The sequence below is a fragment of the Heptranchias perlo genome, chromosome 13 (genome assembly GCF_035084215.1).
Source record: "Heptranchias perlo isolate sHepPer1 chromosome 13, sHepPer1.hap1, whole genome shotgun sequence".
In the NCBI taxonomy this organism is placed as follows: domain Eukaryota; kingdom Metazoa; phylum Chordata; class Chondrichthyes; order Hexanchiformes; family Hexanchidae; genus Heptranchias; species Heptranchias perlo.
Genome location: NC_090337.1, coordinates 27,674,765 through 27,701,143, shown reverse-complemented (window position 1 = coordinate 27,701,143; position 26,379 = coordinate 27,674,765). Strand labels below are relative to the sequence as shown.

The following is a 26,379-nucleotide window of genomic DNA, read 5'->3' as shown; positions in this document are numbered from 1 at the left end:
CGCTCGGCACCGGACCTCATTACAGCCTTGGTGCAAACATGGACAAAAGAGCTGAATTCCAGGTGAGGAGAGAGTGACTGCCCTTGACGTCAAGGCAGCATTTGACCAAGTGTGGCACCAAGGAGCCCTAGTAAAATTGAAGTCAATGGGAATCAGGGGGAAAACTCTCCAGTGGCTGGAGTCACACCTAGCACAAAGGAAGATGGTAGTGGTTGTTGGAGGCCAATCATCTCAGCCCCAGGACATTGCTGCAGGAGTTCCTCAGGGCTGTGTCCTAGGCCCAACCATCTTCAGCTGCTTCATCAATGACCTTCCCTCCATCATAAGGTCAGAAATGGGGATGTCCGATGATGATTGCACAGTGTTCAGTTCCATTCGCAACCCCTCAGATAATGAAGCAGTCCGTGCCCGCATGCAGGAAGACCTGGACAACATCCAGGCTTGGGCTAAGTGGCAAGTAACATTCATGCCAGACAATGACTCCAACGAGAGTGTCTAACCACCTCCCCTTGACAATCATTGGCATTACCATCACCAACTCCCCGACCATCAATTTCCTGGGGGTCGTCATTGACCTGAAACTTAACTGGACCAGCCACATAAATACTGTGGCTACAAGAGCAGGTCAGAGGTGAGTGACTCACCTCCTGACTCCCCAAAGCCTTTCCACCATCTACAAAGGCACAAGTCAGGAGTGTGACGGAATACTCTCCACTTGCCTAGATGAGTGCAGCTCCAACTCAAGAAGCTGACACCATCCAGGACAAAGCAGCCTGCTTGATTGGCACCCCATCCACCACCCTAAACATTCACTGTCTTCACCACTAGCGCACCGTGGCTGCAGTGTGTACCATCCACAGGATGCACTGCAGGAACTCGCCAAGGCTTCTGCGACAGAACCTCCCAAACCCACGACCTCTACCACCTAGAAGGACAAGGGCAGCATGCACATTGGACCACCACCACCACACCCCTCTCCAAGTCACACACCATCTCAACTTGGAAATATATCGCCGTTCCTTCAATGTCCCTGAGTCGAAATCCTGGAACTCCCTACCTATCAGCACTGTGGGAGAACCTGTGGGACTGCAGCAGTTCAAGAAGGTGGCACATCACCACCTCAAGGGCAATTAGGGATGGGCAATAAATCATAGCCTTGCCAGCGACGTCCCGATCCCATTAATGAATTAAAAACTTCCTGCTATTTACCATCTACCACCCTCCCTCAGTCTATGAATCAGTACTCCATGTTGAACACCACTTGGAGGAAGCACTGATATCAAGGATACTGAATGGGAAACTTCAATGTCGATCACCAAGAGTGGCTTGGTAGTATCACCACTGTCCAAGCCCTGAAGAACATAGCTGCCAGACTGGGCTTATGGCAGGAGAGAAAACCAACACAATGGAACAACCTACTTGACCTCGTCCTCACTAAACTACCTGTCACAGACGCATCAGTCCATGACAGTATTGTTAGGTGTGAGCACTGCACAGTCCTTGAGGAGACAGTCCATTCTTCACACGGAGGACACCCTCCATTGTGTTGTGTAGCACTACCACCATGCTAAGTGGGGTAGATGAATAGATCTAGCAGCTCAAGTCTGGGCATCCATGAGGCACTGTATGCCATCAGAAGCAGAATTGTATTCCACCACAATCTAATCTCATGGCCCAACACATCCCTCACTCCATCACCTTCAGGCCAGATGATCAACCCTTGTTCAACAAGGAGTGTAGAAGGAGCACCAGGCATGTCTGAAAATGAGGTGCAAACCCACAGGACTACATGCATGCTGAACAGCAGAAGCAGCATGCTATGGACAGAACTAAGCGACCCTACAACCAACAGATCAAGTCAAAGCTCTGCAGTCCTGCCACATCCAATCATGAACAGTGGTGGACAATTAAGCAACTAACAGGAAGAGAAGGCATCATGAACATCGCCATCCTTGTGCAAAAGACAAGGCTGAAGCGTTTGCACCCATCTTCAGCCAGAAGTACCAATTGGATGATCTTTCCCCACCTCCTAAGGTTCCCCCCCATTACAGATGCCAGTCTTCAGCCAATTCAATTCACTCCATGAAAAGGCTGAGTGCACTAGATATAGCAAAGGCTACAGGTCCCGACAACACTCCAGCTGTATGCTGAAGACCTCTGCTCCAGAACTAGCCACGCCTCTATCCAAGTTACCACACAACGTGGAAAATTGCCCATGTATGTCCAAGCCACAAAAAGCAGGTCAAATCCATCCCACCCAATTACTGTCCTATCAGCAATGTAATGCAAGAAGTCATCAACAGTGCTACAAAGCAGCACTAACTTACCAACAACTAGCTCACCAATGCTCAGTTTGGGTTCCACCAGGATCACTTGGCTCCAGACCTCATTACAGCCTTGGTCCAATCATGGACAAAAGAACTGAATTCCACTGGTGAGGAGAGTGTGTCTGCCCTTGACACAAAGATAGCATTCGACCAAGTGTGGCACCAATGGATTAGGTCAAAGTTCTGCAGTCCTGCCACATCCAGTCACGAAGGGTGGAGGACAATTAAGCAATTGACAGGAGGTGGGGGGAGAAGGCTCCACGAACATCCCCACCCTCAATAATGATGAAGCCCAGCACATGAATGCAAAGGACAAGGCTGAAGCATTTGCAACCACCTTCAGCCATAAGTGCCATGAACATCAGGGGAAAATCTGAGTTGACAGGTATGACTTCAGCCAAGGAAAATGGTTGGGGTTGTTGGAGGCCAATCATCTCAGCCCCAGGATATTGCTGCAGGAGTTCCTCGTCCTAGGCCCAACTATCTTTAGCTGCTTAATCAGTGATCTTCCCTCCATCATAAGGTCAGAAGTGAGGCTGTTCGCTGATAACTAGTGTTCAACTCCATATGCAATTCCTCAGATTATGAAGCAGGCTATGCCCACATGTAGCAAAACCTGGACAACATCCAGACATTCACACCACACAAACACTAGGCAAGAACCATCTCCAACAAGAGACTAACCACCTCCCTTTGATCTTCAGTAGCATTACCACAGGCGAATACCCCATCAACATCCTGTAGGTCATCACTGACCAGAAACTCAACCAACCTCAAATGCCAAGGCTGGTAGAACAGGTCAGGGGATAGGTATTCTGTGGCAAGTGGATCACTTCTAACTCCCAAAGCCTCTCCACCACCTACAATGCACAAGTCTAGAGTGAAATGGAATACTTTCTATTTACCTGGATGGTTGCAGCTGGAACACACAAGTTGGACACCATCAAGGACAAGGCAGCCTGCTCGATCAGCAACCCATCCACCACCATGGCTGCATTGTGTACTATCCAGAGAATGATTTTTACGCACCCATATCCAGAGAATGATTTTTTTTAAAAATTGTTTTCCCACATGTTGTATTTAACATTAATTTTGCATTTTAATTTTGGTAGAATCATCAGCTCAATATAATTGCTAGTGCTGCTTTACATACTGTAGAATGGATGTAGACTATTTAACATGGTAGAGAAACATCCTAGTTGTACCACACAATTGTATCTGTCCAAATAATGGTCAATGATAAAACCAAAGAAAATTTAAGCAAGTAGTTTGAGACCACCTTAAGGAAGTGTGGTTTGTTTTTATATTGGTTGCAATGTAACTGCAACCATAGTTTACAGCAAGAAAGAAGTCATTCAACCCATCATGCCTGCGCCAGCTCTTTGCTAGAACAATCTAAAATTAAACTCACTGCCCTGATCTATTCTCTCCATAGCCCTGTGGCATCATCATCTGCTTCAAATATTTGTCCAATTTTCCCTTAAAAGATGCAGTGGTCTTTGCCTCAACAACTCCCTGCAGCAATGCATTCTATGCTCCTAACATCTACATGCGCAAAGAAACATCTCCTAAATCTCATCACAGACTCCCCAGAGGAAATGGTCTTTCTCTATTCACTATGAAAACACTTCTTTATTTTAAAAACCTCTCAAGTCTCCTCTTAGTCTTCTCTGCTTCCAGTATCTCAAGTCTCTCCTCATAACTACAGTTTCCGATCCCTAGAATCATCCCAGTGCATCTATGCTGTACATTTGCCATGAAATTTTAACATTCTTTCTATAATGGGGTGCCTAAAACTGCACTGTACTGTAACCTAACCAATGCCATGTACAAATTTATCATAACTTCTTTGCTCTTGTACTTTAAGCCCCCTATTTTATAAAACCCAAAAAACTTTTCTCCCTTGGGGAAAAAAAGTGACCTTCCAGTCCCCTGTACAATTTGCATATTTAAGTGAAAGATTGTAACAAGAGCTCTGCTATCACCTCACTTCCTTTAACAGCCCTGGTGTATGACATTAGGACTCTGATTTATCTACCTCAAATTCTGCTTTCCCCCCCACCTCCACTTTCTGGACCCGTTACTCTTCTTCAGTTATCACACATACTCTTCTGGTACTTGCACATCCAAAGAAGAAAATAATAAACTATAGACCAGTGTGTCAAATGTCAGTTATGGGCACACTCAAAATCCATAGTTCAAGATAAAAATGAGTGAGCATTAAGAAATGTGTGGGTTAATCAAGTCCAATCAGTGTATATTTGTCAACAGCAAGCTGTATTTAACAAATTAGTTTTCTTTTTAAGTGCCTGACGGGATAAAAACACAGCAATTGTCAGCCTGGCTCAGTGGTAGCATTCTGGCCTCAGTCAAAAGACTGATTTCAAATCCCACATCATGAATTTTGAAAAACGGGAAGTTTTCCTGGTGTCCTACCCAACAGTCATCTCAAGCAACACTACCAAAATAGATTAACTGGCTATTCATCTCATTGCTGTTTGTCGGACCTTGCTATGCGCAAATTGGCTGCTGCATTTGTATACAAAAAGGTTCAGTGATTACACTTCAAAAGTAATTCATTGGCTGTGTAGTACTTTGGGATGTTCTGAGGTCATGAAAGGTGCGACCATAGATTGTAAAAACTAGAGTCCCCAATTATCATTCATCATGGGCAACGTTGCACCTTCGAGCACAACAGTAACTGTACCATAATGGCAGTAGTGTTCACCCAGTGCACAGAAAACCATCCATATCCAACATGTATGGTCTGCAACATGAGTAAGATATCTCTACAAATGCATTGGTTAAATCTCACCAGGCATAAGTGGCACAGATGGTTATGGGCAAAGCAACATAGGTAAGAAGCTACAAATAATCTGTATAATGGAGCATGGTTTAATGAAAAGCTTTACAGATTACTATAAAACCAACAAATAATGGGCTTGGCCACTGACCAAGTAAGTCAAATTCCATTTTATCATATAGGATTTCAGGATCTTTAACTGTTTTTGGGGACTGCAGTCCAAGATTTTGTTCATTTTTTCATGAAAACAAAAAAAAGTTAGGTGGCCTTGGTTCAGGATTAATCAGTTGTGACATGGATAGTTGACCAATGGGCTGAGTCATGACACACTGACTTCAGCAACAGCCAGCTGATGTCATGGGTAAAGGGAGTTACAAATCCCAGTGTGCCTTCAATGCAATGCTGTGTCTACAGATTGATCACTGAAAGCATCAGAGATTTCCTTAATGCTGAGTGTTCAGACTGTTGATTCAGAATACCAAACTTCTGAAACAACTATTCCATTTGGTTTGCAAATCACTAAGTGCATGCTTTGTCATGTGTTTTTTAAAACCAGGGAGGCCTAGTGAACAGACTAGCAAAAGTCTTGAACCTTCAACTAACACCACATTTACAGTAAGGAGTCCGATTAATGTTGGAACTGGCTACAATCACATCTGTTTGTGACTGTAAATTGTTTGAACAACTAGATTCAAAATAAACAAACTGGACCCACTTCAAGGGGTGGTCTCTTGCAGCTAATTCATAATAAAATTACTAGCACTCACAACTGAGATGTTATCTCCCCCATATCAGCCAATGCAATCATCTTCCTCCTAGCTTATTGTTCCCATGTTAGCCAACCAAATGTTTCCCATTTAGAACCGTGGATGTACTTTGCATGCTTAGGTACAGTGCAAATTGTACTTTCCACAACAGCCACACATTTAAAAGTAATACAAGTTCTAAGGGGCAGGGGTCCTTATTGATCTCTGATGGAAGAGTACACTCAAAGAATGTTTTCCAAATCAGGGTCAGGCATGAACACTACATTAAGGTACACTAAGGAGAACTTCAAAACCCAAACTTGTTCCATCTAATTACAACCCTTACATGTTAACAATTATGAAATTACATGCACTGATGTTTCCCAGAAACACAAATAAAGCAATGCATACACCTTGGAAGTACACCCAATTTGTCCAGACAACTTCAATTGCTAAACCCAAGGATCACCGAAACAATTTATTTAGCTCCTTTAATGTAGAAAAACATCCCAACATACTTCAGAGGCAAAATGAGACAAAAATTAATTGCGAGCCAAAGATGATATTAGGAGGGGTGACTAAAAGCTTGGCCAAAGAGGTCTGTTTAAAGGAGGATCTTAAAAGAAAGGGACGTGGAGAGGTTTAAGGATGGAATTCCAGAGCTAATTGCCTAGATGGCTGAAGGCACAGCTGCCAATGGTGGGGCGAAAGGAGTGGGGGATGCAAAAGAGGCCAGAGTTCTGAGGGTTATAGGGATATGGAAGGTTAGAGATAGGATGGGGAAAGGCCATGAAAGGATTTAAACTGAACATGTTGGGAGATCAGAAACCAACATCATACAAATAACAGACTGGGAAAATAATTTACAGATATATAAATTGTTCGGCAGGTTTAGAAAGGGTAAACGGGGGGGAAAAGTGTGGTTTTTTTGTATAAAAAGATATGCTAACAAATTGGGATTAGATACAGATAAAGAAGCATTGTGATCAACATAAGGGGGAAAAATTACCTGTAAAGGATCCCATTAGTTAAGAAAAAACCTGAAACTTTACACCTAGAATAGGGAAGCACATAGTAGATTAAACAATTGTTTGGAGACTTTGGTTTACCAGTGGTAAATTAGGAGACCCATAAAAAGGATAGAACTGTGTTTTTGGAAATGATACTGGACTGCTACTGATTGAAAACGGTCTGCAACCTAAATAGGAGTGGGTGATTTGAATCTCAGTGTGCAACAACCAGGGGATGAGAGATTATAAATTGACAGCACCTCAGAAATTTGAAACAATACAAGTTTAAACTGTGGGTTATAATAGAGAATATTTGCTGTATTGTTCATCTTTATTTTCAGCAGGTAGATTTTCAGGGGACGAGGGAACTAAAGCAGTTTCTATATTGGGTTATGCGCTATGCTAATAGCACCTTTTGTTTAAAAAAGGTCTTCCTGCAATTGACCTGTATAAAAGTAGCACAAGAGGGCTAGACCGATGCATATTTTAAAAGGGAGGGAAAAAGATAAAAAATGAATACTTTCAGGACTATGTTACTGAGAATAGAAAGTAACAAGTGCAGCAGAGGAACAATGAAACTGATGTAGGCAACAAGGTGGTCATGCAGGGAATATATGGAAAATAAAATTTCAAGTTTAAAAACTATGGCTTCAAAAGAGGGCAAATGACTGCAAAATAAGACACAAAAAAAGGTGAAGAGACTGGTCAGGAAACTTAAAAATAGAAAAAAAAAATCCACATTGAAACCAATAAAGTACAAGTTAACGTTTCAGGTCATCGACCTGATATGACTGGGCTTTAGAAATATATTCGAAGTGGTCAAAAAAAATGGTAGAACCCTGAAGTTATTTAAGGTCCATCTAGTTGACCTTCTACCATCAAGGCATGGAACAGGAGGAAGATGGGGGAAAAGAACTTCCAAAGTGAATCAGAAGTTAGGCAGATCAGAGGTACCTGTATAGGCACCTGCACTGTCATTGAAGGAAGAGTACTCAAGACAACTGCTTAAAACATACATAACTTGGAAGTGGAGATACAACCAGGGCAAGTTAAAAGACTATGGGATCTGGGCTTGTTTACACTGATCAGAAGATGGCTCAGGTATTGAAGATTCTAAGTATAAATAAATTGAACCCTGGCAACATGTTAGGCATATTCACAAATTGTTCAACAAGGATTCAAACTCAAAAGGAATGAACAAATGATTTAAATTTAACTACTTTGCACAGAGGTTGGATAACATGGAATACATTGCCTGAGGAAGGCAATGGAGGCAGATAGTGGTGGCAAATTCAAGATGGAACCAGATTAATCTTTTTTGCAGAGAAAGGAGAGTATATGGTTTTTTCCAAGTTTTAGAACTGGTCAGACAGATCTAGGTGTCTGCCAATTCTGTACATTCATATGTTCCCAATGCTATCACTCCTAATTCCATCTAATATAGTTACTTTTTAGAAATACTTATGTTTCGCTTAAATAAGTTTCTTCTCCCATTTATTTCCTGCTGCTTACCAGTTCTTTCCTCTGCTTTTAAATTTGTTCTTTTCTATATTGCTTTTTAAAATTTTTTTTAAAAAGAGAGGCAGCAAAGTCTAAAAGAAACAGGAAGGCACGAGCTTGGTGGCTGCAATTAGATCCAAGGGTGGCATCCAAACTATGGCCCAATTATGACTCGAGCCTTGGCAGCCCTCTATTAGTATGTATTTCTTACTCACTGGTTTGTCCTGTCTGGAATTCCATGGGCCTAGAGGGTTTGAAAGTATATTTCTCATCAGCAATCCCTCAGTCTTGGATAAATCCAAAGTAAGGCCATCAAAATGTTGATATTTGCAGCTGGAGCAATATGCAAAATAGGAATGTTTCAAACTTTACACCCATGAGGTGTCATAGTACATGTCTGAACAGCCCATGAAAGCAAAATGCTTGGTCACTTCTGATCCAAGGTATTATCACTGGAACACTGAAAAGGGACTGTGATTAGGTGGAGGATGGGGCAGGCTTAAATGTCAAACTCCTTGAATTTTTCACTGAGGGAATTGTAAGAGTATAGCACAAGCATGATGTGTTAAAATGAGACAGTACAGTACCGACAATATCTCCTGATCAGAATAAATGTTGCACAATGTAAACATGCAGGTTCATCAAGTTTGACATGTATCTACTAGTATGCAGATCAAATAGAAAAAGGTTTTAAAAAATTGAAGATTGACAACTTACCTAGTTTCAATAGAGGTAGTTGTGTTTTTCTTTTTATTGGGGTGGAGGAAGAGGGAGGTTGTGTATATAGGTAGAGAACTGTGGTGCTATGGGCTCTTAAAATCAGTCACTTTACCTTGATAGATGTTGTCCACAGCCAACATGCAGTTCTCTTGCCACGGACAGCACGCCCAGGTATCATCCGGATAACTAATGGGAACATAGATCCAAGGTCCTTGTCGGACTTCCAATTTGCTGCCTGATTACTGCCCCCTCTCCCGCTAAATGCATTGAGCGAATTCAGTAAGTTAGTGCGCTGTGTCGAGACAGTGTAAAAGCCTAAACAAACTGACGCATGGAACCAGCTCAGCATCAGTTCCCAGACTCACTGCAGTCACCCCACCTTAAGGAGGTCATGATGTGGTACTAATGCAGATTTACATGTATTTACTGAAGAAAAAGGTTTTCTAAATGGCCTTCCAAGAGCCTATGGGGAAGCAGAACATCAAAGTCTTTTTGATGTTACTCTCCATGAACCTGATTGTAATGGTAACAAAGGTATCAGATATGTGGAGCAATGAACGGCCTTAATTAACAGATTTCATCCCCATGTTTCTTTGATCCCACCTCTCTGCTATCTGGAGCAGATGGACCTGAACTAGTATAGTAACATATTAGTATAGCTTTAAAACCCGGATTACCCTGCAAAGACTGTTACAAATGCAAATATTCTTATCTAAAAGACAGTTAGATGTTCCGGAAATCCACGTTTAATACAATTTTTCCTCCTTTTCTTTCCGTCCTCTAATTTTAAACCAGGTGAAACATTTTAAGTGAGGTCACACAACCTAAACCCAGCAGACTACTGAGTTTTGTATTAGTTTATATTTACAAAAATCGAATGTACAGCACAAAACAGGTCATTTGACCCAACTGGTTCATGTGCTACACGAGCCTTCTACCACCCTATTTCATCTAACCCTATCAGCATAACCTATTCCCTTCTCCCTCCCTGACTATCTAGCTTCCCCTTAAATGCACCTATGCTATTTGCCTCAACTTTTCCTTGGTAGCAAGCTCCACATTCTAACTACTCTCCAGGTAAAGAAGTTTCTCCTGAATTCCCTATAGGATTTATTAGTGACTATCTTACATTTGTGGCCCCTAGTTTTGGTCTCCCCCACAAGTGGAAACATCTTTATGTCTACCCTATTAAACCCTTTCATAATCTTAAAGGCCTCCAACAGGTCACCCCTCATCCTTCTCTTTTCTAGAAGGAAGGAGCCCTAGCCTGTTCAATCTTTCCTGATTGGTATAACCCCTTAGTTCTGGTATCATCCTAGTAAATCTTCTTCAGTGTTTCTAAATCCTTCTTATAATATGGAGACCAGAACTGTTCACAGTACTCCAAGTGTGGTCTAACCAAGGTTCTGTACAAGTTCAACATAAATTCACTGCTTTTCAATTCTATCCCTCTAGAAATGAACCTCAGTGCTTTGTTTGCTTTTTTTAAAAAATGGCCTTAAGCTGTGTCGCTACTTTTAGTTATTTGTGAATCTGTACCCGTAGATCCTTTTGCGTCTCTACCCCATTTGGACTTATTTTCCTACCAAATTGAACCACCTCACACTTATCTATATTGAAATTCATTTAGGAACAGGAGTAGGCCATTCAGCCCCTCAAGCCTGTTCTGCCATTTGATAAGATCATGGCTGATCTGTATCCTAACTCCATCCACCTGCCTTGGCTCCATAGCCCTTAATACTCTTGGCTGGCAAAAATCTATTGACTGCAGATTTAAAATTATTAATTGAGCTAGCATCTACTGCCAATTACACATCCATTCAGCAAGTTTATTGATGTCTTGTATTTTGTCATAGTCTTCCTCAGTATTAACTATACCTCCCAATTTGATGTCATCTGCAAATTGTATTTCCAATTTGCAAGTCCAAATTGTTAATGTAAACGATGAATAAGTGGTCCCAGCACCGATCCTTGTGGAATACCACTTCCCACCTTTTGCCAATCTGTAACTACCCTTATTCTCTTGCTGTTTTGTAGCCAGCTTACTATCCATTCTGCTATGTACCCCCTGACTCCACATGCTTAGCAGTTATTTTTGAGTCACCTTCTAAAACTAAAATCCATTAACCTAGCCCACTGATGCTCTGCCCCTCAAACAACTCTTGGAGTCACTTGCCCTTCAGAAATGTCCCTGAACCCATGTAGTAGAAATCTGAAACTCTCTCCCCCAAAAGGCTGTAGATGGTGGGCCAATTCAAACTTTGAAGACTGCAATCAATATTTTTAAGGTAAGGTTATCAAGGGATAAAGTGGGTAAATGGAGTCAAGGTACAGATCAGCCATGATCTAATGTTCCTATGAAGGGGTACGAAGTTCCAAAAATGTGTTTAAAAATTCTCATTTAATTTCTTCAAAAAAATTTGTAAACAAAAAACACTTGTAAAAGCTTTGCTAAGTCCTCACCTGGAGTACTGATTACAGTTTTGGTCTCCTTATCTAAGGAAAGATATACTTGCCTGAGGGGGTCCAATGAAGGTTCACTACATTGATTCCTGGGATGAGAGGGTTGTCCTATGAGGAGAGATTGAGTAGAATGGGCTTATACTCTCTGGAGTTTAGAAGAATGAGAGATGATTTCATTGAAACATACAAGATTCTGAGGGAGCTTGACAGGGTAGATGCTGAGGGGTTGTTTCACCTGGCTGGAGTCTAGAACTAGGGGGCATAGTTTCAGGTTAAGGGGTCTGCCATTTAAGACAAAGATGAAGAGGAATTTCTTCACTCAGAGGTTTCTGAATCTTTGGAATTATCTACCCCAAAGGACTGTGGATGCTAAGTCAGAGTATATTCAAGGCTGAGAGATAGATTTTTGGACTCTAGGGGAATCAAGGATCGGCAGGAAAGTGGAGTTGAGGGTCAAAGATCAGCCACAACCTTATTAAATGACAGAGCATGCTCAAGGGGCCATATGGCCTATCCCTATTTCTTAAGTTTTCAAATTTGGACTGTCTAAATAGAGGCACGAGTACAAAAGCAAGGAAGTCATGATGAACCTTTATAAAACATTGGTGCAGCCACAACCGGAGCATTGTGTCCAGTTCTGGGCACTGCTCTTTAGACAGTATGTGAAGGCCTGAGAGGGTGCAGAAGAGATTTACTAGAATGATTCTAGGGATGAGAGACTTTAGTTATATGGATAGACTGGAGAAGCTGGGGTTGTTCTCCTTGGGACAGAGAAAGTAGAGAGGAGAATTGATGGAGGTATTGAAAATCATGAAGGGTCTAGACAGTAGATTGCAAGAAACTGTTCCCATTGGCAGAAGGGTCAAGAACCAGAGGACATAGATTTAAGGCGATTGGCAAAAAAAACCAAAGGTAACATGAGGAAAAAATTTCTTTACACAGCGAGCAGTTAGGATCTGGAATGCACTGCCAGGGGGGGTGGTAGAGGCAGATTCAATCATGGCCTTCAAAAAGGGAACTGGATAAGTACTTGAAAGGAAAAAATTTCCAGGGCTACAGGGATAGGGCAGGGAGTGGGACTAGTTGAATTGCTCTTGCATAGAGCCAGCACAGACTTGATGGGCCAAAAGACCTCCTTCCATGCTGTAACCTCTGATTCTATTCTATAAACTGTCAAAACTGAAAATAAATTGGCTTCCATTTTATTTAAATTAGCTAATTTCCCCCCCACAACAAGGACATTCAAATAACCTCAACTCTTCCACTGCCCAGAAGGGGAAATCAACCTCAAGCCCTCCTAAATATCTACCCTCCCTGAAATAAACCAGTGAATCTGCCATAATCAGCTCTCAAACCCAGTCCCTTTTAAAAAGGCATCACTTCAAAACAGTATAATGCTGCTTAAAGAATTAACTTCAAGCCTCTCCACACACCCCCTAAATTTGGCCAAATCCTTGGATAAGAAAAAAATATTTTACTTATAACAAATTGTTAAACCCACTATCATCTTGGTACTGCACACTCTGTTCCAATATGCTGTGCTACAAGACAATTTAAAAAGTAAAATTAGCATATCCAAGCACCACCTTTAATCCAATCACACAAATTTTGTTTTGCACCTTATGTACAGATGACAGCCATAACAAGTTGATCACATACTGTATTTTTTAAAATGTTAGAGAAATAAACAGCAAATTTTGTCAGATATTTAAAAGACAGACTTCAAATAGTTTCAGATAACACTTTTTTTTTAAAAAGAAAAAAATGAAAGTATAGTAGTGGCTATGTTACCAGATTAGTAACCCAGAGGCCTGGACTAATAATGCAAAGAATTTGAATTTAAATCCAAATCCCACCATGGCAGTTTAAGAATTTGAATTCAGTTTAAAACATCTGGAAATAAAATGCTGGCATCAGTAAAAGTGATCATGAAGCTGTTGGATTGTTATAAAAACCCAAATGGTTCAAAAATGTCCTTTTATGGAAGGAAACCTGCTTTACGTTACTCAAATCCCACACCAGTGTGATTGACTCTTAACTGCTTTCGGAAGTAGTCTCACAACATCCACTTAATTGCATCAAGCTTAGAAGATGCAATAAGTAATGGGTAATAAATGCCAGCAATACCTACAGCCTATAAATGAATTATTTTTTTTTAAAAAAATCTTTAAATCTACTCTTATTCAGTGTTGATGGCTGAATCTTGGCTTTTTGGTTGATAGTTTATGGTAGTCCCTGTTTGGCTGAAAAACTATATTAAGCTACAGACAGCACTTATAGGCAGGTTTTGAACCCTGTGTGCTTTACATCAGATAGTTTCGATCGCCTCGCCCAACCCCCTGGTGGGGGGGGGGAGAAAGAGACATAGTGCTCGAGAGCCCATGAAAAACTATTTGTTTTCAAAAGAGAAACCGAGAGGCACACCCAAACTCCGCAGCGGATACACCAACACCCATCTCCTTCATTACCCAGGAAAGGGCCCACATTAACATGGTTACCGTTTCCGCGCGCTCCCTCCCCCCCACTCTACCCTCCCCCCCGCCACAGGTTCCCCTCAAAACTTCCAGTTAGTCTCTAATTTCAAGCGCCGGGGACGGATAGGCGGCTGTTTCCACCGAGCTTCCGTCCGTTCGTTCGTTAGCTTAACTCGAGAGAAGGAAAGAAACTGTTAAGAGTCAGAAAACAAACTAGAGATCGAAGCCGTCAAGGAGATGATGACGCCGACCCTTACCCACGATACTGCTCTCGGCGCCAGTCCGTGTGTGAGCTGCGCGCAGACCAGGAGGCTGGAACCAGCAACCTTATTACACACAAAGAGACACGCCCCCGAGCTCCATAAAAATGTCCGCCCTGGCGAGGCAGCGGCCAATCAAACAAGGAGGCAGGAGCAAAGAACAGCTGTCAAACTCCAACAATCACCCAATGGGCAAAACATCCAGAGGGCCTGGGCTGTCAAAATCTGCAATCCAAAAAGGCATCACAGATAAGTTTAACACGTGGAGCTACATTTTTTAACCCCCCCCCCTTCAAAAAAAATGAGTGATACTGGAGAGGCTTGCCTTGGTAAACAGAATCATCTTCACTTCCATGCTAACACCTTCACTTTTGAATCACCTGGATTCTTTAATGTAGATATACTTAGCTCCTTATTTTGTTTACTTGTATTATTTGAAGCAGAATATCACAATCCAAAGCCCCTGTGAGCTTAAAGCAGCCTATGAATCACCACCTCACATCTTAAGTACTTGACTGCATCTTCACCACAAAATATTCCTGAGGCTAGGAGCTCTGTAAATGATACGCTTAATTACCTACACACTAGCTCATCAAGCTAGTTAAAAACCTGTTTGTTTATCTTTGGACTAGCTGCCGACATTGCAAACATATTACCAGCAAACTGAGTTCAAAATAGGTTATGGGAAAACATGCCATATTTTGTGAATTTGGAAATTTTAATTGCAAATTTGCAATATTGAAGTGGCAGTTTATTTTTGTGCTTACATCTTCATTCCACTGAGTTGCCCAATTCAAATTTTGTAGACCTGCCATTTCCTCAATGGTAAATTATACTCTAAATCCACCAATGAGAGAGCAGCAGGAAGAACAGCCATGCAAAATTCAAACACATCGAAGAAGCAGACCATGAGATAGTCTCACAGGAAACAGAGAGAAAACTAGAAGTAGATGTGGACAGAGATAGAGAATCCCAGATAACAACTTGCATTTCTATAGTGCCTTTAGCTCTATATAAAAAAAACGAGTGATACTTGGCAGGTATAGAAACATATCCCTAGGTGCTTCACAGAAGTAAAATCAGACAAAAATTGACACTGAGCTAAAGAAGGAGATATTAGGAGGGGTGACTAAAAGTTTGGTCAATATGGTATTAAGGGTTTTAAAGCAGATGAGAGGTTTAGTGAGGGAATTCCAGATCTTAAGACGTAGATGGCTGAAGGCACTGCCGCCAATAGTGGGGAAAAGGGAGTGGGGGTACACAAGAGGTTAGAGTAGGAGAAACACAAAATTCTCGCAAGATTGTAGGGCTGAAGGAGGTTTCAGCGATTAGAACGGCAAGGCAGTGAAGGAATTTAAACACGAGAATGAGAATTTTAAATTGGAGGCAATGGGGGACCGGGAGCTAATGTAGGTCAGGGAGCACAGGTGTGATGGGTGAGTGGGATGGTAAGGGATAGGATATGGGCAGCAGAGTTTTGGCTGAGCTGAAGCTTATGGAGCGTGGAGGATGGATGGCCGGCCAGGAGAGAGTTGGAATTGTCTGGAGGTGTCAAAAGCATAGATGAGAGTTTCAGCAGCAGATGGACTGAGGCAGGCTTGGAGACAAGTGATGGTATGGAGGTGGAAGAAGGCAGTTTTTGTGATGGAGAAGATATGGGGTTGGAAGCTCATCTGAGGGTTAAATGGGATGACTAAGTTGCTAACTGTCTGGTTCAGCCTAAGACAGTGGCTGGGGAGGAGAATGGAATCGGTCACGAGAGTATAGAGTTTATGATAGGGGCCAAAGATGATGGCTTCAGACTTTCCAATGTTTTACTGGAGGAAATTGCAGCTCATCCAGGACTGAAAGTCGGACAAGTAGGTTGACAATACAGAGGCAGTGGAGGGGTTGAGAGAAGTGGTAAAGAGGTAGATCTGGGTGTCGTCAGTGTACATGTGGAACCTGTATCGCCAAGGGGCAGCATATAGATAAGGAAGAGGAGCGGCCCAAGCATAGATCCTTGGGAAACTCCAGAGGTACCGGTGTGGGAGTGGGAAGAGAAGCCATTGTGGGAGAGGCTCTGTTTATGACTGGAGAGGTAAGAATGGAACCATGCGAGGGCAGTCCCATTTAGTCGGACAACGGAGAAGAGGCGTTAGAGGAGAATAGTGTGGTCGACCATATCAAAAACTGCAGATCGAAAAGGAGGACGACGCATAATGGACCAGGGTCAGTCACAGAGAATGTCGTTTGAGACTTTGCTGTGGCAAGTGTAGAAGCCTGTTTGGACATATTCAAACATGGAGTTGTGTGAAAGATTGGCATGAATTTGGGAGGCAAAAATACATTCAAGGACTTTGGAGAGGAACGGGAGGTTGATGATGGGATGCTGGTTTACAAGGTCAGAAGGGATAAGGGTGTTATTTTTAAGGAGGGGTTTGATGATGGCAGTTTTGAAAGGGAGGGGGACAGTACCTGAGGAAATGGAACCATTAGTAATGTCAACTAGCATGGGAGCCTCATTGACAAGTTGAGCTTTATGGGGAGATAGGAGAGAGATTAGAGAAAGAGGTGGATTCAGCATTAGGGCAGGAGGGGGGAACCTTGGGGAAGTTTGTCTTGGGGGGGGCAAGGGGAAGGGGGGTGTGAGCAGAGACAGCCGAATGGATCCTTGCTATCTCAGTGACAAAGATGATCTCCCCACATTTGTTGTTGGAGGTGAGGATGCAGGGTCGGGGGGGCATTTGCCTTGTAGAGGTTCGGTTTGGGGTCCTTACATTTTATTAGACAATGATACTAAGTATTAACATCTTAATCTGGTGTCAAATCTGCATATGTGCAATCGTGAAAAGGAATGTTTGCAATTGATAATATAAAAATAGTTGACAAAATGACGTGATAGATAAAGCAAGAGGAAATGACATAGAATGAATATAAGCGTCTTGAAACACCAATGTTATTTCGGTATATGAACCTGTATGATAACTCAGAAACTAGTTTTTCATGCTTGACCTGCAGCAAAGTGATGTGTAATAGCTGAGTAATCGAGTGGTACCCTCAGTTTGTAAACGCTCTGGGATGAGTACTATCTATCCCCAGTGATTTTTTTGTTTTGAGTCCTTTAACCAGTATAGGATTTCCACGTGATTTATATCGACGTAATTAATTTCATTTTGTTTAATTCTGTTGGGGGAGGACATGTTGCTCATATCTTCCCTTGTGACTGGTTGAGGAACCAGTCAGTCAGAATATTAATTGTCTTGTGCTCATGCCATACTTCTACTGATCCCATAAAACCCAAGATTGAGCAGGTGTCCCATCTGAACCTCAGTAAGATTCACTAAGATTGGGACCTATCAGAGGGATGGATAAACACACTGGGACCTATTAGAGGGACTGATGGATAAATACCTGAAGGGAAAAAATTTACGGGTCTATGGGGAAAGAGCAGGGGAAAAGGACGAATTGGATAGCTCTTTCAAAGAGCCAGTGCAGGCACGATGGGCCGAATGGCCTTCTCCTGTGCTGTACCTACTGTGATACTAGGAATAAGGTGCTTGGACCTTGTCTGAATATGACTGACTTATGTTTTGCCACTGGAACACAGAATAGGGAAATGCATTTGATTGTATCATTTTAAATGTAAATTTATGAATTTTCTGAAGGATTGCTTGACCTGGACCCCTCTCCTAGACAACCAAGAACACACTGGGTGCTCTGTGTTTCATTCCTTATCTGCTAATACACATCAATTGTTTTTGGAACCAAGAAACAATAAACTGGCAGTAAAGCCATACCTCTTGCAGCTTTAGTATTAAACTGTACACCAAAATAAAGTCGTCATGTTACTGTTTCCACGGTTATAATTATAGCTTTGACTGGGAGTCTCCACTGATCCACTCCCAGATTGACACAGAAAATGAGAGTAAAGATAGTAACTGGATCACTGAGCCTGTCCATTGCGCTGCTGTTCATTTCCCTAACATTCCCGAGCCTATCTGCACGCTGTCTAAAGCACAGAAGGTGGGTCCAGTAGCTGCATACAATAAGTATCGCTCTGAGGTACCCAGGAATCAGCTATTACCATTGCGTAAGTGTCCTTTCACTAAATCCACTCGGGGCCCCTGACTGGCTCGAGGACTCCTGTAATTGCATAGGTTGCACGGCCTAATGCTGCCCCGGCAGGGTGACAGGTTTAAGGAGATGGTAGAGGATCTGCGACTCACAACTCACATTCCACTCTGCACAGAGGGGTTTCCTGTACAAGCTGCACCTGCACACTCTCCACGTCATTACCCTTGTCTCCCGTCTGGACGTGCCTTGGTATACTATCTTGCCGGTGCAGGTGGGGGTCCCCAATGGAGGGCTCTCTATGCGGGAGTCCTGCCTGCACCATTTATAATATGGGTTGGAGATTGTTGCATTGAGCATTCTCCAAAAACCATCTGCTAAGCCGTTTTACAGACTCCCAGCTGCTTGCAATTTTTGCGGCCTGGATGAGTCCGTTTTCCATATTTATACAGAGTGTGAGAGGTTGTAGCCCCTGTTTCAATATTTGAAGGGGCTGCTCCTCGAGGTCTGGTTGCACTTTAGTCCCACGCTCCTGATCTTTGGCCACCTGGTGAGGAGGGATGCGGGCAAGTCGGAGGATCTCCTCGTGGGTCTGCTCCTGGGCCTGACCAAGGTGGCCATCTACAGGTCCAGGCTAGATGCGACCCATGGGAGGGATCGCTCCGGCTGCCTGCCTCTCTTCCATAGCATTCTCCGCGCCCAGTTGGCTCTGGAGAAGGAGCTCGCAGTGTCTGCCGGTACGCTTAAGGCTTTCCGCGACCAGCGGGCACCGCAGGGACTGGAGTGCATCATCAACAAGGATAATAAAATTCTTATTTAATTGGTTGTGGTGATTGATCAGTGAGGATGACATGCGGGTGCCCCAGTGTCATCGGTGGAGGGACACATTTGTGCCTAAACCACCTCCCCCCCGCCCAACTTTTTGAAGGGGCTTAAAAGAAAGAAAACTTTTCCATTTTTAAGGGGTTTAAAACAAAACGAAAGATGGTAGTAGAGAAAAGAAGCTGGGGATTATCTTTGCATTTCAGGATGATCCTGGAGTGGTGAGCAGTTTTCGCAGAGGAGAGCATAGCCCCATAGTGCCTGATGTGGTCCAACTAAATCTGGCGATGAATGGTGAAACCAATTCAAGTCTGAGCCCCTTGGACTTGAATGAGCGAAGATGGAGGCCATACCGAGGGAATGCCCAGGGTGGGAGGGAGTAAGGTTTTACTAGGGACAAGGACATTAAAGGTGCAGGTCAGAGAGTGACTGAGTATATTGACAGCTGCACATGCATCGTGATGAAGACAGACTAGCCAGTTGGGAGTTTGAAAGTGCAGTTGTAAGTGACTTGGAGGAAAAATGACACAGGGCCGGAGAGAAAGAGGTCACAGACTCACAGTTGATACAAGAGAGAATCACAAGCACAGACAAGGACAGAGACAGACACAAAGTGAAAATGGGAGAGAGTGAATTTTGGTCGTTTACTGTCAAGGATGGATATACTGTGTGCCCAAGCCACACCTAAAGGTGTACTTATAGAAAATAAATTATTTTGTTTACCTCACAAACTACAACTCATTCTTAAGCCTTCATCTCACACTAAGGCCTGCATCCTTCCATCACCTCTGTTTTTGCCAAGGCTTCACTACTGAGGCAGCAAGAGAGTCTGAAGTTATTGATTATTAAAGGAACAATATGGTGTGACACTGAAATGTATAGGTCAGAAAAGTCCCAGGTTTAATCTCTGGCCTTTGCTAAATTAATTGACCGCAGTTAGGGCAGAAGTAGGGTTCTATATATGTCCCTGGGAAGGAATTGGGAAAACCTTTCTCTTTTTATCTCTCTCTCTCCCTTTCTCTTAATTTCTATATGGCTTTCCCTCTCTCCTTCCCATTCACTTTCCATGGAGACTTAGAGGCAGATTCAAAGTGCCAACTCTGTAATAGCTGTGGAAATTATTTTGTTTCTCCTTGGGTAGAAGAAAGAAGAAGGAACTTGCATTTATATAACACCTTTTATGTTCTCAGGACATTCGAAAATGCTTCACAGTCAAATACTTTTTAAAGTACAATCACTGTTGCCAACATGGCAGACAATTTGCATACAGCAAAGTTCCACAGACGGCAATGAGATAAATAAGCAGTCAATCTGATTTAGTTGTGTTTCGATGTGTTGGGCAAATTTTGGCCAGAACTCCCCTGCTCTTCTCCAAATAGTGCCATGGGATCTTTTACATCCACCAGAGCAGGCAGATGGGGGCTTGGTTTAATATCTCATCCAAATGACGGCATCTGTACAGTGCAGCACTCCATCAGTAATGCACTGAAGTGTCAGTCTGGATTATGTGCTCAAGTCTCTGGAGTGGAGGTTGAACCCCTTCTGATTCAAAGGTGAGTGGTACCACTGAGCAAAGGCTGACAGGATGCCATAGCTCTTATCTTGGGCAGCAGCATAATCCTGAAAATCTCTTCTGAAATATTCAACTACCACAAGAACAATTCAGCCAAATTGTAGATTAGGAGACTGCTTCCATCTCTTCCCAGCTGGTATCTCCAAATCCTGTCCCCACCACATTGCTTGGTGTGATTTTTAAAAAAATTCTTACAAGGTTGAGAGATGAAGTTGTGAGAGGCTAGGAGAAAGCTAGTGTCCGTGCCAATCCTGTTCTGGTGAGGATTGGGAGCAGTTTAGAATTCAGCAAAGGAGAACAAAGAGATTGATCAAGAGGGGAAAAATAGAGTATGAGAGTAATCTAGCAGGGAACATAAAAACTGATTGAAAAAGCTTCTATAAATATGTCATGAGAAAAAGATTAGTGAAGACAAATGTAGGTCCCTTACAGTCAGAAATGGGGGAAATTATAATGGGGAACAAAGAAATCGCAGAACAATTAACCACATACTTTGGTTCTTTCTTCACAGAGGAGGACACAAATAACCTCCTGGGTCTAGTGAGAGGGAGGAACTGAAGGAAATCAGTATTAGTAAAAAATAGTGCTAGGGAAATTAATGGGGCTAAAGGCTGACAAATCCCCAGGGCCTGATAATCTACATCCCAGAGTACTAAAGGAAGTGGCCCTGGAAATAGTGGATGCGTTGGTGGTCATCTTCCAAAATTCTATAGACTCTGTTCCTACAGATTGGAGGGTGGCAAATGTAACCCCACTATTTAAAAAAGGAGGGAGAGAAAAAACAGGGAATTACAGACCAGTTAGTCTAACATCAGTAGTGGGGAAAATGCTAGAGTCCATTATAAAAGATGTGATAACAGAACACTTGGAAGGCATTAACGGGATTGGACAAAGTCAGCGTGGGTTTATGAAAGGGAAATCATGCTTAACAAATCTACTGGAGTTTCTTGAGGAGGTAACTAGTAGAATAGATTGGGGAGAACCAGTGGATGTGGTGTACTTGGATTTTCAGAAGGCTTTTGATAAGGTCCCACACAAGAGGTTAGTGTGCAAAATTAAAGCACATGGGATTGTGGGGAATATCCTGGCATGGATTGAGAATTGGTTGACAGACAGGAAACAGAGAATAGGAATAAACGGGTCTTTTTCCGAGTGGCAGGCAGTGACTAGTGGGGTACCGCAGGGATCAGTGCTTGGGCTCCAGCTATTCACAATATATATCAATGATTTGGATGAGGGAATGGAATGTAACATTTCCAAGTTTGCAGACGACACAAAGCTGGGGTGGAACGTGAGCTGTGAGGAGGATGCAAAGAGGTTCCAATCTGATTTAGACAAGTTGGGTGAGTGGGCAAGAACATGGCAGATGTAGTATAATGTGGATAAATGTGAGGTTATCCATTTTGGTTGTAAAAACAGAAAGGCAGATTATTATCTGAATGGTGATAGATTGGGAAAAGGGGAGGTGCAACGAGACCTGGATGTCCTTGTACACCAGTCGCTGAAAACGAGCATTCAGGTGCAGCAAGCAGTTAGGAAGGCGAATGGTATGTTGGCGTTCATTGCAGAAGTATTTGAGTACAGGAGCAGGGATGTCTTACTGCAGTTATACAGGGCCTTGGTGAGACCACATCTGGAGTATTGTGTGCAGTTTTGGTCTCCTTCTCTGAGGAAGGATGTCCTTGCCATGGAGGCAGTGCAACGAAGATTTACCAGACTGATTCCTGGGATGACAGGACTGACGTATGAGGAGAGATTGGATCGACAAGGCCTGTATTCACTAGAGTTTAGAAGAATGAGAGGTGATCTTATCGAAACATATAAAATTCTAACAGGACTAGACAGACTAGATGCAGGGAGGATGTTCCCGATGGCTGGGGAGTCCAGAACCAGGGGTCATAGTCTCAGGATACGGGGTATGCCGTTTAGAACCGAGATGAGGAGAAATTTCTTCACTCAGAGGGTGGTCAACCTGTGGTATTCTCCACCACAGAAGGCAGTGGAGGCCAAGTCATTAAATATATTCAAGAAGGAGATGGATATATTTCTTAATGCTAAAGGGATCAAAGGATATGGGGAAAAAGCAGGAACAGGGTACTGCCCATCTTTGTCTTCTTCCTCCTCCTCCTCCTCCTCCTCATCTTCTTCAATGTTGCCGGCATATGCGGATGCTTCAGGAGCGCATGGGAGCTCCTCCACCTGTAACCCTCTCTGTTGCGCAATGTTGTGCAGGATGCAACACATGACTGTTATTCTACACACCCTCATCGGTGAGTATTGAAAGGATCCCCCAGATCAACCAAGGCACCTGAAGCGCTTCTTTGTATTCCAATGGCTTGTTCAGTGGCAGATCTGGTGGTGATGTGACTGTCATTGTAACGCTGCTGTGCTTCTTTGGTGGAGTTTCTCACAGGTGTCATGAGCCACATCTGCAGGGGGTATCCCTTGTCTTCAAGCAGCCAGCGCTTAAGTCTCTCTTGTATGTGGAAGAGGGCCAGGATGTTGGATTCGTCCAAAATGAAGGAATCATGGCAGCTGCCAGGGAATTTGGCACACACCTGCAGAAACCTCTTCCAGTGATCTCAAACCAGCTGCGCATTGATGGAGTGATATCCCTTACAGTTGATGAACAGTCCTGGCTCATGTGCAGGTCCTTGGATTGCTACATATGTGCAATCAATTGCACCCTACATCTGTGGGAAGCCAGCCAGAGAGTGGAAACCCACTGCTCTCTCAGTCTGGCTGATGTCGTCACAGGGGAAGTTGACATAGCCAGATGCCCTGGCAAACAAGCCATTCATGACCTGATGTATACGCTTATGTGCAGACGACAGCGATCCTGGTGATGTCACCGGTGATGCCCTGGAAGGATCCAGAGGCAAAGAAATTGAGGGCTGTGGTGACTTTAACTCCGACAGACAATGCATGGCCGCCAGGCCCAGCTGGGAACAGCTCTGCAGGGAGGAGCCTGCAGATGTCTGCAACCACCTGGCTACTCAATCTGAGCCTGCATAGGCACTGCTCCTCAGAGAGGTCCAGGAAGCTCAGTCTCTGCCTGGAGATCCTCTCACGTGGGTAGTGCCTCCTGCGACCTCGCCCCTCCTTTGGTTCTCTGTCTGCTCTTCTGCAGATCCTTGTGGCGCACCTTTGTCTTGTGCACATGCAGTTCCCAGAACTGTATGCCATGCCTGTCGCAGATGGTGATGTGCCTCCTCCTCAGATGTACTGTTGAATAAATCCATTGCGCCCCCCCGCCATCCTGATGTTATCAGTTTGAGGGGGTCCAAAATGTAGGTAAATATGTGTGAACACAAGAATTTTGAGTGTGAACCAAGAAATCTCAATCTAAACAAAAAGAACTCCCAGCCAAAGGTTTGTCTGAGAGAACTAAGTGCCCTGCTGCAAAAACTCACCATTTCTTCACGTGTCAGTCGCTGGTTTAAAGGTCCAAATGAGGGCCGGCTGCAACTCACTTCCATTTCCATTGCGTGTTTCAGAGGCCACGGGAGACACGTTCAGGAGCAGTTAAAATGGCTTGTGTAGACCAATACACAAAAAGTTAACAGGTTTAAGCACTTTAAGTGCCTCATTTGGCCCTTTAAATATTGTCCCGCCGGCATTTCCGGGTTTCAGATGCACGCGTGCATCCAAATGCGTCTGGGTCAAGCCTGGAAGTAGGCTCTTTGGAACCAGAATGCGGTCCCGCTCTGAAAACGGAGAATTTTTACTCCCCACCTGCTTCCAACCTATCCATTCTTGGGGTTAAAATTTACCCCATGGAGTGGGTGTGGGCATGGACAGTCCATGTGAATGTGGGGCTAGGCATTGGAGAGCACTTACAGTGACCATGGGGCCTGGTACTAGAACAGGCAGGCCTGGGACCACTTGGAAGGTAGGCTTGAGGGCACTCAAAGTGGGTGTGGGTACTGGGACAGCCAAGGTGGATATGAGGTCCGTATGTGGGAACCCTTGCAGTGAGCATGGGACCTGGAAATGCTCAGGGTGGACGTGGGAGCTGGGAGCACGCAATGTGAGTGTGAGCCATGGGAGTTGTTGTGGCAGGCGAGAGACCTAGAAGGACTCAGTTGGGCTTAGGAGTACTTGAAGAGGGACGAAACCTGGAGCCTGCTATTAGCGTAAAAGAAATGAGGCCAAAGACACCCAGGTAGGGAGAGCTGCAGAGAGAAAGCAGGGCCCTGAGTCACTTGGGTGAGGAGCAGACAGACAGAGGAAATAGGGAGCAGAGTAACGCAGCCGTGTAGCCTCCAGAAAAATGGAGGAAGGCCTGAAGTTACCTGGAGTAAAAGCAACCTCAGAGATGAGCGGCAGGGCCTGGAGTTTTTCAGAGAGGGGGCATTCAAAAGGTGGGAACAGAACTTGGAGTTACCCAAAAAGGGGTTAGATCAGATAAATGCATAATTATTTGGTTTACAGACTCAGGAAGACTAGGTAAAGCCTCTTAACTTCTTCAGTTCATTTTGCATATATGTCTTTCCAACTCAGTGCAACTGGTTTACTCTGGGTGGTTCTGTATATGTACAAACATACATGTGACTCAGCAGTCAATTATTTAGCTAAAAACATTTTTCCACGTACTACATTTATCATAACAAGAGTGAATGGGGCTCAGAGGCATCCAAAGTGGGAGCAACCAGAGAAAAACATGGTCCTGATACACTCAGAGCAGGAGTGGCAAGGAGCAATGCCTGGGCTGAGGCTGGCTACAGAGGGAGAGAATGAAGTCGTAGTGCGAATGTAGATATTTGTCCCTAATAACTACATGACAGATCATACATGAATAGTCACATGGTAACAATGGAGCAATATGTCACATTTTTGTAATTACTTTCAAAGAGCTAATTGCAATAGGGACTGCTGCATTTGGGCCTTCACAGAGGGGAGATCCAAGAAAATGAGGTGGGAGGTGTGTTGATGTCATTAGTGTTGCATTACTGCAGCAGCTCAAGATGGCGGCTCACCACCAACTCCTCAAGGGTAACTGGGGATGGCCAATAATTGCTGGCCTTGCTAGCGACACCCAAATCCTAAGAATCATTTTTTAAAAAGATTTGCAGGCTCCCATCTGTTCTTCGCAAAAGGACTCTACTGCTCCCTTTGGAGAAACCCTTGGCAATGCATAAGGAAATAGGCATACCTGAGTGCCATCGGAGGAAATTGGCCCTAATAAACGGAGCAAGATTTTGCTGTCAAAATCGCAGTGAGGCTAATGGTGCTCACCATTATTTATGCTCAAATAGTGCAGCAACTTTAGGTGAGGGGCAGATGCACGGTTAAACTCAAATATCCAAAAGTTGCTGTCCAAGTTGCGCCGTTCCACTGTTAGCTTTGTGAAAACAGCATTTCGCTGTCTGCCTCACCATTGAAATCCATTGACTGATGTGAAGTTGCTGTATTTGCTCAGTAGATTTTTTTTCATAAAATATACTTTATTCATAGAATTTGCAGCAATACATACAATACAGTTGTCATATCACATTCCAAACATACACAATACAGATTATACAATTTGCAGGTTACATCAAGTACAGTTCAATGAACACTTTGTACATAATTACAGTTTATGACACTCTAGGGTGCCTCGTTGCATTACAGTCAATACAGATTATT

At 43.5% G+C, this 26,379-nt stretch overlaps 2 protein-coding genes across 3 annotated transcripts in view; one reads left to right on the top strand and one right to left on the bottom strand.

Annotated features, from left to right (window-relative positions):
• Positions 1-14,357, bottom strand: part of b3gnt5a (UDP-GlcNAc:betaGal beta-1,3-N-acetylglucosaminyltransferase 5a) — a 30,743-nt gene extending 16,386 nt beyond the window's left edge. The window contains exons 1-2 of one of the 2 annotated variants that reach the window (XM_067995225.1): positions 9,219-9,257; positions 6,886-6,930 (exon numbers count right to left, since the gene is read on the bottom strand). The gene's annotated coding sequence lies outside the window, so the exon portion shown is untranslated. Of the gene's footprint in view, positions 1-6,885; positions 6,931-9,218; positions 9,258-14,300 lie in introns of those variants that run through there. The other variant, XM_067995224.1, reaches the window with a different exon arrangement.
• Positions 1-26,379, top strand: part of mcf2l2 (MCF.2 cell line derived transforming sequence-like 2) — a 275,749-nt gene that overhangs the window by 139,354 nt on the left and 110,016 nt on the right. The window lies entirely within an intron of this gene.